The sequence below is a fragment of the Lactuca serriola genome, chromosome 7 (genome assembly GCF_051521515.1).
Source record: "Lactuca serriola cultivar US96UC23 chromosome 7, Lser_US96UC23_V15, whole genome shotgun sequence".
Lineage (NCBI taxonomy): Eukaryota > Viridiplantae > Streptophyta > Magnoliopsida > Asterales > Asteraceae > Lactuca > Lactuca serriola.
Window position 1 is genome coordinate 150,152,501 of NC_136414.1, and position 7,192 is coordinate 150,159,692.

Here is a 7,192-nt window from a genome sequence, read left to right on the forward strand (position 1 = left end):
TATACTTTCAACAATCTTAGGAGTCAAAACACTCCTATACAGATCCAAAACCCTCCCGCTAGTGCTAAAAACATATTCTGAAGCCACAGTACGTTGAGACGGGAATGGCAAACAAATCCTTAGTCATCAAGGATAGAATCGGAAATCTTGGACTATTCACTTTACACCACTCTAAGATGTTAAACATTGATGAATCTTCTTCAACACTTTCTTTCAAATACTTTTCTAACTTGCCAATTGATTCAACTATGTTTGTTTTCATCTTTTCTCTTAGTTATTTTTCAATGGTGGTTTTGGTTTCGTAGCATCCGGATTTTGGCGTTTCCCTAAAATCGACGGTGTAACATCCCAAATGTACGAGCCAAAAATTTCATTTTTAAAACATACACTTTGCAAAACATTAGAAATAAAACATTCACGGATCATATCATTTCATAAAAGATGTTGCTTGTCTGGAAACCATTTTATAAAACATAATACTGTCAGAGTAAAAATCCCCAGGAAGATCCCATAGTGCGGAATACAAAGCGTGTGTGTGATGTACCGCTACCGTGCCGGCTCCTTCCCCTTCGAAGAAGAGGTACCTGAAACCAAAACTGAAAACTGTAAGCACGAAGCTTAGTGAGTTCCCCTATCTTACCACATACCATAGAATCACATATCATACACACTGTCGGGCAATTCTGGGGTGCCCGACCTACCCGGTACGACCATTCTGGGGTGCCGACCTACCCGTGTTAAGCCGTTCTAGGGTGCTGACTACCCATGTCAAGACATTCTGGGGTGCTGGCTACCCATCGGTCCTAACAACCGATCCTCGGGGACTATTTCACCCCCTACTGCTACTATCACATATATCATAACATAACATATTATCAGACATATATGGGGCGTCCGATCTACCCTTTGGTCCTAACGACCAGGCTTGGGGACTATTCCCCTCCTACTACCACTATCACATATAACATATCATGCCAGCATATAAACATATCATCACATACTGTCAGACATATATGGGGTGTCTGACCTACCTTTCGGTCCTAATAGCCGAACTCTACTACTATCACATATACATATCATGCCAGCATAGAAACATATCAGGTAGTAGCAAACCTAGATGATATCACAAAGACAATCATCTAACGTACAACTCCTACTGGTGGGCCGACATTGTGGCCGTAGACCCACCGCTATTGGAAGGTAACTCACCTCAAAGTAGCTGCTGATCTGCGTGGGAATTGACTGTCTTCTGTTGTTGCTGTCCCGGAAGTCCTTCGGCTAAAATCTTCACAAAACACCTAGTCAAATACTGCTAATTGACCTCAGGGTAAAATGACCATTTACCCCTGACCGAGCCAAGAGTCAAAGTCAAAGTCAACTTCCGGTTGACCCGACTCACCGAGTTGGCCTGCCAACTGGCCGAGTCCCTATCCCTTTGTCTGACCATAACCCCGTCTCTACTCGTCGATTTAGGCGTTGACTCGACGAGTTTTCCTTTTAATCCAAGGTCCAATAGTCCTTCATCCTACTCGCCGAGTTCATCTTCATCCGAAGAACATGTTATGTTGAGACTCGCCGAGTTGTATGAACAACTCGCCGAGTCTGTTCTTGAGGCAAGAAGACTGCCTTAAACTCGCCGAGTCAGGGCATTGACTCGCTGAGTTCCTTCATGGGTGAGTCTGGCTTCCGACTCATCGAGTCACACCCCATGACTCACTACTCCACTCCGCAAACACAAAAAGGGAAAACTCGGGGACTCGTGACTCGACTTGCCGAGTCCGATGAACGACTCGCCGAGTCTATCGCATGCAAACACTAAATATTCGATTTTGCTTGAATCCAGCTCACGCCATACATAGATCTGGGTTTATAGGGCCTGGTTAACACGTAAAGTTTCCAACTTTACGTGTAAATAAACACCAATGAAGGTTTAAGGGCTCAAAATGCACTAAAAGAGTAGATCTAGGGCTCTCATGCAATATGGCTCCATAAAGGCAGTAGATCCGAGCTCCTGGAGCTCAATCATGCCTAGATGTAAAGGTTAATCAACTAATTACAGATCTTAAATCGTACCCAAGCTTGGAAATGGCTCAAGAAGGACACTAATGGAGCTATAAGGGACTATAAGCATGGAAACAGAGGGAAACTGAGTTATACCTCAAGGAAATCACTGAGATAACACAAGGATGCCTGGCTTCCTTCTTCTCTTCTTGATCTACTCTTCTTTCTTCTCAAAATCTTCAAGAAACACACCAAAGCACTTCAATCTCACAAGGAATAAGGGTTTGAACGATGTTGGGAGCTTCGAGGGTGAAGGGGGCGAGGTTGGGGCGCATAAGGTTGGTTTAAATATGGTGCAAACCCTTGGAATTTAGGGTTTCATCAGACAGCGGGGACTCGCCGAGTCGCCAACTTAAATGTGCTCCCAAACCCGTCTCCACTCGGCGAGTCGGGCCTACAACTCGCCGAGTCCAAGGCTAAAAATGTAAAATACTTAGATAAATTTTACGTACCAGGATCCAGGTGCTACAAATCTCCCCCACTTATTTTAGACTTCGTCCTCGAAGTCTGCTGCTCGATCCTGAAACAGCTCGAGGTAATGCTCCATCATTTCTTCCACCAGCTCCCAAATCCATTCCGAACCCTTTCGGTGTTGCCATTGCACCTTTACTAATTCCACCCTCTTGTTCCTCAGATCCTTCGACTTCTGGCCATGGATTGCGACTGGGTGCTCAATGTAATTCAGGCTGTCATCAAACTGTATATCCTCTAGCGGCACCACTGCTGAATCATTCACTAGGCACTTCCGTAGCTGGGAGACATGGAAGGTGGTGTGGATCTGACTGAGCTCGGCTGGCAGATCCAGCCTATATGCCACCTTTCCCACCCGGGCTACAACCCTGAACGGACCAATAAATCTTGGGCCCAACTTGCCCCGCTTCCTGAATCGAATAACACCCTTCCAAGGCGACACTTTCAGGAGAACCATATCCCCAACCTGAAACTCCAGGTCTGACCGGCGCTTGTCGGCGTAACTTTTCTGCCGACTCTGCGCAGTCTGCAGCCTGCTTCGAACCTGTTGGATTCTCTCGGTCGTCTTGAGCACTACTTTGGTGCTCCCCATGACCCTCTGGCCAACTTCAACCCAACATATCGGGGTCCTGCACCTCCGTCCATACAACATCTCGAATGGGGGACGGTCAATACTCGCGTGGTAGCTGTTGTTGTACGAGAACTTAGCTAAGGGAAGATAGGTATCCCAGCTACCACCGAAGTCTAGCACTCATGCCCGCAACATATCCTCCAAAGTCTGGATGGTCCGCTCGCTCTGACCATCCGTCTGCGGGTGAAAGGCAGTGCTAAAATGCAGGCGAGTGCCTAACTCATCATGAAACCTTTCTAAAACCTGGAAGTGAACCGCACAACTCGGTTTGATATCAATGACACTGGCACCCCGTGCCGCGCCACTATCTCCAAGATATAGATATCGGCTAACTTTTCGGCCGAGATACTCTCCTGAATCGGAATAAAATGGGCGCTCTTGGTCAACCGATCCACGATGACCCAAATCGAATCTACTCCTTGCGCCGTCGTGGGAAGCTTTGTGATAAAATCCATCGTAATATCCTCCCATTTCCACAACGGGATATCCAATGGCTGCATCTTGCCGTGCGGTCTCTTATGCTCGGCCATGACCTTCCTGCAGGTTAAAAACCGCTCGACGTACCACGCCACATCCCGCTTCATGCACGACCACCAATAGCCTAGACGAAGATCCCTATACATCTTCGTCGCCCCTGGATGGATAGAGATTCGGGATTTGTGCGCCTCCTCCATCAAGATCTAGCGCACTCCTCCGTGGTACGACACCCACACCCTACGGTGTAGTGTCAATAATCCTCGGCTATCATAATCGAAAGAGGTGACTTGACCCACTATTCGCTCACTCTTCCGATGTTCCTCCTTCATAGCCTCCTGCTAAGCTTCCCGAATCTGCTCTAACAGTGGAGTCACCACCGTCATCCTCATACACACATCCTTGATTGGTGCCGCCTTACGGCTAAGCGCATCGGCCACCACGTTGGCCTTCCCCGGGTGATAAAGGATCTCGCAATCATAATCCTTCACCAAGTCCAACCACTGACGCTGCCTCATGTTCAGATTCGGCTGATCCATGAGGTACCTCAAACTCTTGTGGTCTGTGTAAATGGTACATTGAACCCCATAGAGGTAATGCCGCCAATTCTTGAGGGCGAAGACCACCGCCCCCAACTCTAAATCATGCGTCGGGTAGTTCGCATCGTGAGGCTTCAACTGCCTCGAGGCATAAGCGATGTCATGCCCCCTCTGCATCAATACTTCGCCTAAGCCTGAGATAGACGCATCACAGTATACCACGAAATCCTCTACACCCTCCGGCAGGGCTAAGATTGGCGCCTCGCACAATCTCTGCCTCAGAGTCTCGAACGTTGCCTGCTGCTCAGGCCCCCATCGAAAGACCACGACTTTCCTAGTCAACCGTGTCAGGGGTACGTCTATCTTGGAGAAATCCTGAATGAATCTTCGATAGTAGCCTGCTAATCCTAGGGAACTCCGAATCTCGGATGGAGACTTCGGAACCTCCCATCTCATCACGGCCTCCACCTTGGCCGGGTCTACTGAAATTCCGTTCTGGTTGACGAGGTGCCCAAGAAACTGCACCTCGCGCAACCAAAACTCACATTTGGAGAACTTGGCGTACAATCTCTCCCTCCTCAAGGTCTCTAAAACCTCTCTCAGATGCTCTTTGTGCTCCTCCTGCATCTTGGAATAAACCAAGATGTCATCAATGAAAACTATCACAGACCGATCCAGCATCGGTCCACACACGCGGTTCATGAGGTCCATGAACACGGCAGGAGCATTGGTGAGCCCAAACGGCATCACCACGAACTCATAATGGCCATAACGCATCCGAAACGCGGTCTTCTATACATCCTCCTCTCTGACCCTCATCTGATGATAACCTGAACGGCAAATCGATCTTGGAGAACCAAGATGCTCCCTGTAACTGGTCAAAGAGATCACCAATCCTCGGGAGTGGGTAATGGTTCTTCACCGTTACCTTATTCAGCTCCTGGTAATCTATACACATCCGATGCGACCCGTCCTTCTGATGGGTTTTGAGCATTCTAACACTTCCTAAGTGTACATGTAACCCTAATAACCTTGGATCTATGTTTGTCTAATTATCATGCAAAGTTGATTTCCAAGGCTATGATCCTATCTAGCATACATGGGGAACAATTTTAACTTAAATAATAGATAGAATAGCCTTGGAAATCAACTTTCCAAGGCTATGATCCTATCTAGCATACATGCAACTCCATAGCATTTGTTGCTTATGTTCCTTGAAACCTTGTGAGCCTAGCACCCCAAGTGTGATGCCTCAAATGCTTCACACAACACCAAATGCTATGGAGTAAACTTGGAGAGAAAGTATAACACACTAAAATCGGCCAAGCCCTCTTGTTTCACTAGTGTAGCCGATTTTGGGAGAACACATGAGCTTTATATAGTGTTGACACATCTAGGGTTACACCATGTAAACCCTAATGTGTCATGACTCTTCATTTCCATGACCCATGGGTTTGTAACTCCCATGGAGCCTCCATGGAGCATCCAATGGGTTTAACCCAACTTGATTATCCATGGAGCCTCTTAGCCCACTAGATAAGTTATGGATGATTTACATAATCAACCCATATATTTAATTAGTTATCTTTTGATCACTTAATTAATTCTACATTAATTCTTGACCAAACTAATTAAATAATATTATTAATATATTAGAACTTATAATATATTAATAACCACAAGTGTTATTTCTCTCATTTAGTTTATCCAATTGCATGGTGCCATGCAACCCAAATGGACCATGCCGAGTCGGGTCAAGTACATACCAGAAATAGTTATGGACTTAGACACCTTATCCAACAGTCTCCCACTTGGATAAGTCTAATAACTATAACTGCAAGTATGACTTCAGGAACTGATCGACAATCGTAGCTCTTTTCAAGGTTTCTCGGAATTGAGAAGATGATGGTTCGCCATTTCAAATAAGGGATCATATAATCCTATGTTCTAGATATCAGCCGGACAAACACATGGAACATAGTCTTGCTTATTGTCCAACAGTTTGTTTCCCGATTTCTGATTTGTTTGACAAAGAACTTAATTGAACACATCAACTTAGTTCTGACCGGGCCCGGTACATAGGTCAAAACAAAATCACCGAGGGGCCCAGATATCAGCTTCTAATCCAAGAAGGAACAGATAAACTTTGACTCATATGCTTGTTCTATTACTTGTTAAATTACACACAAACGCACGTTTTATAACATCGAGTTACCAATGCGGTTTCGTACGTTCAATGCATAACTAACTCATAGTTAACAAGTCATATCTCTAGGTTTGAAGACTTATATGATATTACCGTCTCGCGATCACTCGAGATAAATTCCATGAAGTAATACCAGCGAGCGTGGGTTGAATCCAATACTCAGAACTTATGAGCACTCATGAGTGTTGAGGCCATGTCCAACATCTTAGACCTCTACAACCAACTCATGACAGTCTTACTTCATATCTACTTCTAACATATGACTGACTGTGGATAATTTGAATAATATGTAAAACAACATAAATATTCTAGAAGTCAAAACATGCAAAAGAAATATAGTAAACGATTGACAAAAGATAGTAACACTTTACTCATAAATAAACACAACTTTTATTCATTATCAAATGTCAATTACATTTTACAAATTTCAAAATTATCTAACTACTAAAACTAATATCATCCTTCAGCCCTATGCTCCTAGCATGCTGGAGATGCTTAACCTTACCCAGTCCCTTCGTGAGGGGATCTGACGGGTTCTCATCCGATGATACCCTCTTTGCCACAAGGAGTGCTTCTTCAATTCGATGTCTGATGAAATGATATTTTCTGTCAATGTGTCTGGATCTCCCATGATCCCTTGGTTCCTTTGCTAAGGCAACTGCACTTTCACTATCACAGAAAATATCTGTAGGCTCCGATATAGCTGGTACAACTCCAAGGTCTCCAATGAAGTTCTTTAGCCACATAGCCTCTTTTGCCGCTTCGCTTGCCGCTATATACTCGGATTCGCAAGTTGAATCAGCCACTGTC